This window comes from Odocoileus virginianus, chromosome 16 (genome assembly GCF_023699985.2).
Source record: "Odocoileus virginianus isolate 20LAN1187 ecotype Illinois chromosome 16, Ovbor_1.2, whole genome shotgun sequence".
In the NCBI taxonomy this organism is placed as follows: Eukaryota; Metazoa; Chordata; class Mammalia; order Artiodactyla; family Cervidae; genus Odocoileus; species Odocoileus virginianus.
Window position 1 is genome coordinate 27,847,262 of NC_069689.1, and position 12,382 is coordinate 27,859,643.

The following is a 12,382-nucleotide window of genomic DNA, read 5'->3' on the forward strand; positions in this document are numbered from 1 at the left end:
CACCCGCCTCCCGGGAGGCCTCTGCTCCTACTCAGGTGACGGAGAAGCTGGCCGGCCGGCCCCGCGACCCCGTCTCCAACCGGCCTTTCCGGGGCTCAGCGGCCGGTGGACTCGCACGGGGGCCGTCAGAACGCGCGTCGTCGCCTAGCAACAAGCCACGCGCTACTCCCTCGGGTACCCGGCCCCGCCCCGCCCCCGCCCCCTGGTCCTGGCCCTGGCCCTGGCCCTGAAGGCTTGGATTTCATCCGCACTGCGGGCGCCCACTCGCGGATTCTGCCTCGGAGAACCAGCTTTAGGACCGCTTTGAAGGGTGAGCACAAACGCACCTCCCCGGAGGTTCCAAAGAACTTCCTCAGATCGCCAGTTTTGCTCAATTTAACCCACCTGCTATCTTGGCACTCTGGTTATTTCTACATTTTAATGAATAATACTGGATTACAAAACTTGAAGCTTTCTTTTCTTTTTTTCAAGGGTTTTTAAGCTATATGTCTAGACTACACCGGGGCTTCCCTGGTGGCTCAATGGTAAGAATCCACCTGTCAATGCAGGAGACCAGGAGACAAAGATTCGACCCCTGGCTTGGGAAGATCCCCTGGAGAAGGGCATGACTACCCACTCCAGTGTTCTTGCCTAGTGAATCCTATGGACAGAGAAGCCTGGTGAGCTACAGTGCATGGGGTTGCAGAGTCGGATACGACTGAGTGACTTCACTTTTATTCATAAATGCAATGCTATACTTGAAAGAAATAAGGATCTGTGGGGAACATATGCATAAATCACGAACTAATGGTATTTTGAACTATGAAGCTATACCCAAAAGAATACACACCATACCATTCCATTCATATACAGTTTAAAACCCAAGCCAGAAAAAACTACAGTGCTTACCCATGCAGGCACAGCAGATATACTACAAATGAATACAATAAAATAACAACCATAAGAGTCAAGATAATAATCATCCCAGGAGAGAAGAAGGTGATGGTGAGTGGATGGACAGTGAAGAATCATGAGGTGCTAACACTGTTCTAGTTTTTAATGCTGGTGATGACTGTTTGAGTTTTTTTTTTTCTTTAGAAAAGCCATTCTCTGTTTTGCTCATTTTCCTGTGTTATATGCCATCATTGTTTAAAAAAGCAAAAAGAAAAACCACTAAATGAAACCATGGAGATGATAGTGCTTTGCTCTGTCTGGCACTTAGCAGGCCCTTAAAAATGTTTATTTTATATTCCTCTACTCTCTACCATGACAAACCTAAATAGCATTTTAAAAAGTAAAGACATCACTTTGCTGACAAAGGTCCATATAGTCCAAGCTATGGTTTCTCCAGTAGTCACTTATGGATATGAGAGTTGGGCCATAAAGAAGGCTGAGCACCGAAGAATTGATGCTTTCGAACTGTGGTGCTGGAGAAGACTCTTGAGAGTCCCTTGGACTACAGTGAGATCAAATCAGTCAATCCTCAAGGAAATCAACCCTGAATATTCATTGAAAGGACTGATGCTGAAGCTGAAACTCTAATACTTTGGCCACCTGATGCTAAGAGCCGACTCATTGGAAAAGACCCTGATGCTGGGAAAGACTGAGGGCAGGAGGAGAAGGGGGCAACAGAGGATGAGATGGTTGGATGGCATCACCGACTTGATGGACATGACTTTGAGCACACTCCAGGAGATAGTGAAGGACAGGGAAACCTGGTGTGCTGCAGTCCATGAGGTTGAAAGGAATCGGACTTGACTTAGCAACTGAACAGCAGCAATAACTCTCTACCAACCTGTCTTTCTCCAAATACCCAAGCAACTAATAAGTGAGATTGAGAAAGTGGCAGATAAAACCTTCTGGAAGTCCTCCATGAGGCTCCAGATGCTGGAAGCAGGAAGCATGCTTTCCAGCAGTTCAAGATAAAAGAATGCTGGTGCTGTATAATTCCCTGGTGCTGGGTCTCAGAGCAGCCTGGCTGTGGAGGTGGATGCACTCAGGCATCTCAGCAAGGCCTCTCTGAGGGACGCTCCTGCTCTGGAGGTGTACAAAGCCAGGTAGGGATGCCTAGCTTTGCCACTTGGTCAAGTTGCTTCCCTCTCAGGGTTTCTGCAACCTCATCTGTAAAATGGAGACAATACTCTTACCCTGAAGGTTTGGTGCTTTACCCTCTAACATAGTGAGCTCAAAAATGGTTGCTGAATGCCCACAAAATGAGAAGCATTCTACAGAGAAGGCCCTGCCACCCTCCTCACATCTCACTGTCCTATGGGTGCTTCATGAGGGCAGCTTCATGCTAAGTATGGGAGTAACCCTTTCAGACAGTAAGAAAATTACTTTTCTGTGCCAATTAAAACAATAAGCAAATAACCAAGAGCTTAGAAGATGACTAATTGTTCTTGGTACCATCCCTGAGGCTGCACACAAAAAACATTCAGGCCATGTTTCTAAGCTGGAAAAATTCAAAAATTAATGTAACCTTGAAATATGCCTATCATATGATCAGGAAACAATTTAAATGGTAAATAAACACTGTTCATTAATACTTTTGATAATCAAAAATAGTATAAAAAAATAGTATGTAAGTAGACCATTCAGGTATGACCTAAATCAAATCCCTTATGATTATACAGTAGAAGTGAGAAGGAGATTTAAGGGACTAGATCTGATAGACAGAGTGCCTGATGAACTATGGATGGAGGTTTGTGACATTGTACAGGAGACAGGGATGAAGACCATCCCCATGGAAAAGAAATGCAAAAAGCAAAATGGCTGTCTGAGGAGGCCTTACAAATAGCTGTGAAAAGAAGAGAAGCGAAAAGCAAAGGAGAAAAGGAAAGATATTCCCATTTGAATGCAGAGTTCCAAAGAATAGCAAGGAGAGATAAGAAAGCCTTCCTCAGCGATCAATGCAAAGAAATAGAAGAAAACAATAGAATGGGAAAGACTAGAGATCTCTTCAAGAAAATTAGAGATACCAAGGGAACATTTCATGCAAAGATGGGCTCGATAAAGGACAGAAAAGGTATGACCTAACAGAAGCAGAAGATATTAAGAAGAGGTGGCAAGAATACACAGAAGAACTGTACAAAAAAGATCTTCACGACCCATAATCACGATGGTATGATCTTTAAGCTAGAGCCAGACATCCTGGAATGTGAAGTCAAGTGGGCCTTAGAAAGCATCACTATGAACAAAGCTAATGGAGGTGATGGAATTCCAGTTGAGCTATTTCAAATCCTGAAAGATGATGCTGTGAAAGTGCTGCATTCAATATGTCAGCAAATTTGGAAAACTCAGCAGTGGCCACAGGCCTGGAAAAGGTCAGCTTTCATTCCAATCCCAAAGAAAGGCAATCCCAAAGAATGCTCAAACTACTTCACAATTGCACTTATCTCACATGCTAGTAAAGTAATGCTCAAAATTCTCCAAGCCAGGCTTCAGCAATATGTGAACTGTGAACTTCCAGATGTTCAAGCTGGTTTTAGAAAAGGCAGAGGAACCAGAAATCAAATTGCCAACATCTGCTGGGTCATCAAAAAAGCAAGAGAGTTCCAGAAAAACATATATTTCTGCTTTATTGACTATGCCAAAGCCTTTGACTGTGTGGATCACAATAAACTCTGGAAAATTCTGAAAGAGATGGGAATACCAGACCACCTGACCTGCCTCTTGAGAAACCTGTATGCAGGTCAGGAAGCAACAGCTGGAACTGGACATGGAACAACAGACTGTGTCCAAATAGGAAAAGGAGTACGTCAAGGCTGTATATTGGCACCCTGCTTATTTAACTTATATGCAGAGTACATCATGAGAAGTGCTGGGCTGGAAGAAGCACAAGCTGGAATCAAGATTGCCCGGAGAAATATCAATAACCTCAAATATGCAAATGACACCATCATTATGGCAGAAAGTGAAGAGGAACTAAAAAGCCTCTTGATGAAAGTGAAAGAGCAGAGTGAAAAAGTTGGCTTACAGCTCAACATTCAGAAAACTAAGATCATGGCATCTGGTCCCATCACTTCATGAAAAATAGATGGGGACACAGTAGAAACAGTGTCATACTTTATTTTGGGGGGCTCCAAAATCACTGCAGATGGTGATTGCAGCCATGAAATTAAAAGATGCTTACTCCTTGGAAGAAAAACTATGACCAACCTAGATAGCCTATTGAAAAGCAGAGACATTACTTTGCCAACAAAGGTCCATCTAGTCATGGCTATGGTTTTTCCAGTGGTCATGTATGGATGTGAGTGTTGGACTATAAAGAAAGCTGAGCACCGAAGAATTGATGCTTTTGAACTGTGGTGTTGGAGGAGACTCTTGAGAGTCCCTTGGACTACAAGGAGATCCAACCAGTCCATCCTAGAGGAGATCAGTCCTGGGTGTTCATTGGAAGGACTGATGCTGAAGCTGAAACTCCAATACTTTGGCCACCTGATTCGAAGAGCTGACTCATTGGAAAAGACCCTGATGCTGGGAGGGATTGGGGGCAGGAGGAGAAGGGGACGGCAGAGGATGAGATGGCTGGATGGCATCACTGACTCGATGAACTTGAGTTTGAGTAAACTCCGGGAGTTGGTGATGGACAGGGAGGCCTGGCGTGCTGCGGTTCATGGGGTCGCAAAGAGTTGGACACGACTGAGCGACTGAACTGACTGAACTGCACTGATTGAAATAATGAGATCCATGAGCCAGATACTATTAGCTTCATTTTATAGATAAGGTACTAATATTCAAAGAGATTAAGGATTTACCTTGAGCTAGTAATCAATCCTGTACTAGAAATTCTATTCTAGGTCTGCTTTCACCAAAAAAGAAAAAAAAAAAAAAAGGAGGGAAGGAACAAAGAGTCAAAGGAGGAAATGAGGGGCAAGAGAGAAAGGAAGGAGGAGGAGGGATGGTAGCTATGGCTCAGAAGGTAAAGAATTTGCTTGTAATGCAGGAGACCTGGGTTCAGTCCCTGGATCAGGAAGATTTCTGGAACAAAGAAATGGCTATCCACTCCAGTATTCTTGGTTTTAGCCTGGGGAATCCCATGGACAGAGGAGCCTGGAAGGCTATAGTCCATGGGGGTGTTGGACACGACTGAGTGACTAAGCACTCATGCATGAATCTAAAAATATTCCAAATTCTTTGTTGATACTGAAATGCCATCATATGAAAATGTTAATAATTTTAGTGCCATCTTAAAGAGAGAACTTAAAAGAGTGACATAAAATTTCTTACCCATCATTGAAACACTGATTTCATCTAGTTTTTATCACTCTCAAACTGCCCTCTCCCCATCCTCTTGTCATCTAGTTTTGGAGCCCCCTATTGGTTCACTGAGGATCCAATGTAACATTCAGTTTCTGTACCTCCCACGTTCTCCTACAGAACAAATTCCAAAGTTTTCCAAAGAGAATTCAAGGTCCCACACCGTAAGAGCCTGCCCAAAGCTCTAACTATTTGGAAAATAAATGATGACTAAATTATACCTTCACTTCATATGATAAATTCCAACTGGATGAAAGATTTTGTTATACATAAGAGTAGCAGGTATAGAAAAGACTTGTAAGGATTGAACTATAAGAGGCAGAAACTACAAATGAAAATACTGATGGATGTGTTTTTCAAAAATCCATGCATTTAAAAATAAAGAAAATTATAGTGTAAATGAAAACTTAGTGGAAAATTCACAATATTTACAGCAGACATGGTATTGTCTTTATTTTTTTTTAGATTTTTTTTTTTTGGATTAATAGTCTTTAAATGAAAAATAGATAAGCCATCAAAACTTGAAATTGGCTAAAGAAAGTGTGAAGGGAGCTCCCAAAAGAAGAAATACTTCTGGCTAATAGAAATATTAAAATATTCATCTTCAGTAGTAATCTTTGACATGTAAAATTAAAACAATTCTATATAATTTTTGCCAGACTACAAAGTGACGGGGTATTTGCATACAGGTGTGGCTATCTCTTGCTGTTTTGCTAGATGTTTTGTAGCTAAATGTCTCATAAGTCTTAAGCACTTACATATCTTTTGATCTAGAAAGTTCATTTTTGTTAACTTTTCCTACTAATAGAGATATGCAAAATTTAACAGTAATGATACTGAAGAATTGTTTTAATCATTAGAAGGCAAAACTCTTGTCTTCAACTGAGTCTCCTGAGCGTCTCACACAGAGCCTGGGACACGGAGACTGCTCACTGAGAGACACACCTAAATAATGTCACTGATTTAGCATTAGTCAAGACCAAGTTATTTCCAGGGCACAGGTGTAGGGAGAACTGAACTCTAGACTTAACATTCCAAAGATTAGAAAGCAAGAGATGCTCCGGCCGTGGAGAGTGTATTTCCCATGAGCCCCTTGGTCACTGGACCTACTTTGCGCTCAGTCGCTCAGCTGCATCTGACTCTTTGCGGTCCCATGGTCTGTAGCCCGTCAGGCTCCTCTGCCTGTGAAATTTTCCAGACATGAATAATGGAATGGGTTGACATTTCCTACTCCAAGGGATCTTCCCAACCCAGGGATTGAACCCATGTCTCTTGCACCTCCTATACTGGCAGGCGGATTCCTTACTACTAGATCCACCTGGGAAGCCCAGGCCTAATTTAGTGTCTGGTTATATTCACACAATCCACTAGAAGCAAAAGTCTCAGTCTTAGGTTTATAGCAAAGATCACCGAAAAAAAAGAAAAAAACTTGAATAATATCAGTACTTGGTTTTAACATCAATTATTTTCACACTGATAGCAAATGCAAGCTAGCAAATTAACATGGAATATAAAACAAATATACTCAAGGGTTCACTACCCTGCAGCCTTGCTTGCAGGGAGCAACCACCACCGAAACCCCGGAAGCATCACAGCTGCACTCCACCCACAATGACAAGGAAAGGGTACAGCCTTTCAATGAGAACAGTATGAGGATCACACTGGAACAAGTTAAAGTCACTGTATTTCACTTCCATTCCTCTCCTTATCAGTTAGATTCCCACCTGAGACAGACGGCATGCTCAAAAGGTGGTGGGTCGGGGGTAACACAGAGAGAATGGAGAGAGCTGTTTACAGGATGCAGGCAGGATTAAAGGGAACTAACATTCAAGGTCTAGCAACAGCACAGAGGTATTATCACCCTTCATCTGAAGGGGAAGGGATTTTAAAAAAAGAGGTGTGAGCAGAGCCTGGTGATAGCTGAGACTGGAGAGAGGGGTTGCCTGATAGGAACTATAGCCACAGAGGCAGGTAAAGGCAAAGCTACACTGATGCAGGGAGAAAGCAGGACTTAAGTACTCCTATTGCTCTATTCTGCTCTCCACGCCGGCATCATTATCCCCACATTGGCCAAATCCAATTGGAAGCCCCAAGGCAAGGAAAATGGATCAATGCGACTCACAGAGATTGGTCGCTGGGGCAGAGGACCAGAGGAGGGAGCTCAGAAAAATAACAGAGGAGAACAACCAAAGTCTACTACCCACAGTTGCCTGTACTGCTTTAATCCACACAAACTAGTGAACTGAGTCACTTTCCCTACCTTAGGGTCCTCCTCGGCATTGCTCACCCCCAGCCTGCTCACCCATTTCCCCCCTCCCACCTTGCTGACCTAATTAACATATGCCAAGCTTCTCTCCAGACCCCAAACTCTGATTTGATGCTAACATCTGAGCTTATTGAGTTCAGGAATGGACCCCTGGGAAGCCAGCAACCATCCTTCCAAGGGATGTCTCAGAAGTCTGGCGCCAGGCCTGATCTCAGGGTTTTTAAGGTAAGATAAAAATAGCAAGCATTGAGTAGAAAGAAAAGTCTGTGAGTAAAACTATCCACTTGAAAAGACACAAATAACACTAATAAGCCTTGTCCAAAGCAGGTGTACCTGGCTGAGAATGAAGGATTTATTTTCCTTGGAGGTGGTGGCTGGTATTTGGCATTCCAGTTACACTTTACACTTCCAAAGGGCTTTGCTTAGGTGTTCTCCAAGAATGGTAATGCACTAGAGATTTTGCTACGTTTGGGGTCAGAGCCATTTTTTTTTTTTCTAAAGGCATATAAGACTGTTAGATGTGCTTTGTAGCCTAAACACTGAGCTTAGAGAACCAATGCTCGGTTTATGCTTAGAAAAACTAACAACTCTCCCTAAGTAAGCTGTAAAAACAGAAGCTGCATTTAGCTTGAGATTCATTGCTGCCTGAGATTTCTGCTTACCAGCCCTCCTCCCCCGAAGGCAACTAACTCCCCAATACCAACCCAAGGAAAATTAATAAGCTTTGAAGGTGTGATGTTTGTCCTCCAGCAAAATAAAATTTTATTTTATTCCCCTGGTTCTGGTTACCAAGTGAAGCAGAATTCAAAATCTTACTAGAGCTGGCTTAGCCCATCCAAGCCCTGTCTGAAATATGTGGGTCGTTATGCAAGAGATCCAGGAATTCACCCCCAAACTCTAGCTCTTCCAAGCCTCCTCAGTGGGAGGTGATAATCAACTTGTGAATTTTTACCTCATCAATTGGATCTACATGTATGGGGCAAAATCCTCTCGTGGCTTGGTCTTTATGTATACTTTAATTATTTGTCTTGATTAAGCCCCTGTCCCCCACTAAGCTTTCTTACACATGCAAAGTATATGCAAAGTATCATATAGGGTCACTATTTGAAGGGTCAAACTTAAGTCCAGCATGCTTGCTTCATTTCCAATGGACTTGGACTCTCAGATAGAAACTATTTTTTAAAGGGCATCTTTCTCAAATAATTCTAAAAGACAGGACTTGAAGTTTCCTTACACTCGTAGTGTCTCAGGTTTTGAGGATTTTAGAAAATGTCTTCAGTGATACTTCTCCAAATGAGTCCTAAGTGGCTTCTTCTGACTCTATCCATGACAGGACAGGGGAAATAGAGAAGGGGATCCCAGGGAGAAATAAAAAAATGTTTGGGTGAATCAAGGGTCCTGCTTTCTCACCTCCCTGCTCTGCAAGTTCTCGTGGTGAGGGTGGGGAATAGCCTCCCAGAAGCCCCAACTCATTTCCTTCGCCTCTCCCAGTGAGTGCTTCCTGGATCCAGGCCCCACAGTCTTGCCTGAGGTCACCACAGCCAGCGCTGCGAGGGTGCAGGTCCCCTAGTGTGAGGCGGTGGGGAGCGAGGTGGAGGAACAGAAGGGGGTAAGCAAAGAGGAGCTCCTGGAGCTGGCCGGACTTCCCTGGTGGCTCAGCTGGTAAAGAGCCTGCCCGCAATGCGGGAGACTACGGTTTGATCCCCGGGTCGGGAAGATGCCCTGGAGAAGGGAACGGCTGCCCATTTCAGTACTCTTGCCTGGGAGAATCCCGTGGTTAGAGGAGCCCGGCGGGTCGCCAAGGGTCCGACGCGGCTGAGCAACTTTCCCTGGGGTTTGCCCAGTCCTGGAGGGAGGGGGGCGCCGAGATCTCTCACCTCTTCGCCCCGCACTCCTCTCCCTTAAAGGTCCTAAAGGTGTAGCTGATGCAGCCACCGGACCTTTTCAGGAAGCACATTTCTTTGCTCCACAGAGAGCTGCCCCGCGGGTGGGGAAGATTAGGAGGGGATTATAGACAGTGTCGCGATGGATGCTTAGGCGCGGCCAGGGGCTCAGCATCATCAAGTGGGGACTCCCTTCTCCCTGCCATTTGTATCCAGGAGACACCGTGATTTCTGGGAGCCTGGCTGGTGATCACCTCCAAAAGACTGGTAAAAAGGGAGGGCCGAGGGCGCCCAGATAGCCGGTCCACAGCATCCAGCATCACCCAGGTTCCCAGATTTCTGCAAAGGCTCTTGACTGTTGCTGCCTTTTATTGTACTTACACTCTGCACTCACCTAGTGTGAGGCAGGTAGTAATGTGCCCATTTTATAGTTGAAAAAATGGAGGCTCAGAGAAAGCAAGTCTCCTACAGAGTACAGATTGGAATCTGATTCCAAATCCATGATCTTAAACATAAACCCTATAGTCCTTGTCAACTGCAAGAACAAGCCAGGTTGGAGCTTGTGTAATGAGAGATTGACTAAGACTCAGAGACCCCCAGCCTCAGAGGTGCCAGCTGTGTGCAGGGGCATGTGCAGAGCACTGCTTCTGCTGCTGAGAAGGCTTTGCCGGGTCTTGGAAACTGAAACACAAGCTCTACTTTTCCTCCCGCTGCTTGTTGTCTTTGGAGATGCTGGAAAATGGAAAAAAGAAAAAAAGAAAGGCTTTTGCCCAAAATTTAAGAAGAAACATAGATCACAAAATTAAAGCAAACTGGAGGAAAATCTTTGTGCTACCTGTTATCCCAGAGTCTTCTCATCTTGCAGAGAGAGGCTTCCCTACTCTAGGAGCTGAGTCACACCTCCTCACCTTCCATCACCTAAAAGGTTTTCTTCCTCAGTTCACACAGATCCTGGTTCCCCTGGGTGGGGTCATCAGGCCTGCGCCAGCCACTCCAGACTCAGGGAAAACTGAGGCCCAAAGTATCCATCCAGGCTCCCCAGCAACTTGAAGGTGGGTTGAAGGGTGCCGAGCTCCTGACCATGCCCCTCCACCCTGTTGGGATTCCTGTCTACATCTCCCAGTGTCTTCTCCTAGTCCACGCTTCCTCCCTCTCCCATCTCTTGGGTTGGGTTTATTCCCATTCCAACACCTGCAGGAGTTTTAGAAGTTTCTGCCCCAGTGTAAACTGACCTTCAAGGCAAGCACTGTGCTTTATTTATTGAAACCACCTCTCTTGCAGGGTGGGTTGTGAGGGGAGGGTCACAAGGAGGTCAGAGAAGACTAACAGATTCACAGTGGAAGGTATTTTCCTAGAAGGAGGCCAGTGGGGTGAGGAGAGTGGGATGCACCCGGTGGGCTGTATCATGGAAAGCATTTGAAAGAAAACAAACCAACACCAGATCTGTTAGAAGCCTAAGCCTACAAGGTGGGTTGGGTTCCATCCAGTGCCAAGTCCCTCTCCGGAGCCGCAGGACCAGGGTCCAGGTAGGGAGCTGTCCCGGGAAGAAAGAGAGATGAAAGCAGCGAGTTTGCCGCCCAGCTCCCGGGGGAGCTCCGAAGCCTTAGAGCAGCTCTCAGCGCCGGTGCCGGTGGGATGTAGGGGATTGGGACATCACGGACACCAGATGCCTGCTGGCTTCCCGAGTGACAGCAGCCCAGAGGAGAGGGAGGAGGGCATGCTTCCTCTCTCAAGGACTCCCACGCAGGCTTTCATGTTAAATAAAACTTCAGGAGGAGAAGTTGACCCGCGGGGCCTCCAGTTAATATCTTGTAACAACATGGCAGGTTCGGAGAGGTTTGGTGGTCCTTTAAGAAAATGATTACATCACACTGGGAAGGTGCGTGGAATAAAATGCTTTAGATCCTAAAGACAGGAAGATAATGAAGGTAAAAGCCTGAAAACTTCGAGCGCGCTGCCACCTCCGTGGTGCGCTGAGCGTCTGGCATCCGGGAGGGTCACTTCGGGGACTCTCGCTGCGCCACCCGTCCTGGCCGCGCCGCGCCCCTGCAGGCGCCCCCCCCCCCACCCCCCCGGAACCCCGGGGCGGAAACGCCGCGCGCCTAGCGCTGGGCACAGTCCGGGACTAACAGTGCTTTTCCTTCTCACTGCGTGGGATCGGCTTCATCCCTTGGCCAATTTAAACATATTATTTAAACACGGAAGTTTCCTGTACAGATTGGAGTGAAACATTTTGCTTAATGGAAAGTAGATGGGGTTCTTCAACTTTTAATCGATATCTTTGTTGAAAGGTGCGGTTGGCCGCCTTTTCACAGCGGGGGAAAGTAAAAACATTTGCCTCGGGTCACACGTTGAGAGCCCTAGGTGAGCAACGGCGGCTGCTGATTCTGCCAAAGGCCGGGTACAGGTGAGGTGGGGGCATTTCCCATTTGATCATGTCACCACGATGATTTAGATTAAAATGAAGCATCACGTACATGGGAAGAACCAAGCCCAGCGGGCCTGAAAACCCAAGGAACCCAGGATTCTGAGGCCCTAGCCATTATGCTAGACATATCTGTTCATCAATTTGTTCATTGTACTGTCCATTCATTTCTCAAGCACACTGAACTGAGACAAGTCCCTGAGATCCTCTCACTTGGACCAGCATCTTTTCCAGTCTGACACCAACCTGGTCAGTCTCTGGATTGGGGCAGTTAGTTCAGTGATCAAGTCAACAAATCTTTATTGAAGTCTACTAAGCCCCAGGCTCTGCTCCAGCAGTGGAGACCACTGTAGTCTGCACCCTCAGAGAGCTTCTAGTCCAGTGGGGGAGAGAAAAAAATTGAAAAGACACAAATGGAATTTGCTGTTGAGGAGGGATTAAAACCTGGCAGGAACTTAGAGCAAGGGGTGGACCTATGATCCCCCAGAGAAGGAAATGGAAACCCACTCCAGTATTCTTGCCATCAAAATCCCATGGACAGAGGAGCCTCGTGGGCTACAGTTCATGGGA

General features: G+C 45.7%; 1 protein-coding gene across 3 annotated transcripts in view; it reads right to left on the reverse strand.

Annotated features, from left to right (window-relative positions):
* TTC6 (tetratricopeptide repeat domain 6) overlaps positions 1-114 on the reverse strand; it is a 205,806-nt gene extending 205,692 nt beyond the window's left edge. For all 3 annotated transcript variants that reach the window (XM_070478006.1, XM_070478004.1, XM_070478005.1), the window contains exon 1: positions 4-114. The gene's annotated coding sequence lies outside the window, so the exon portion shown is untranslated. The remainder of the gene's footprint in view (positions 1-3) is intronic.
* Positions 115-12,382: the final 12,268 nt, after the last annotated feature.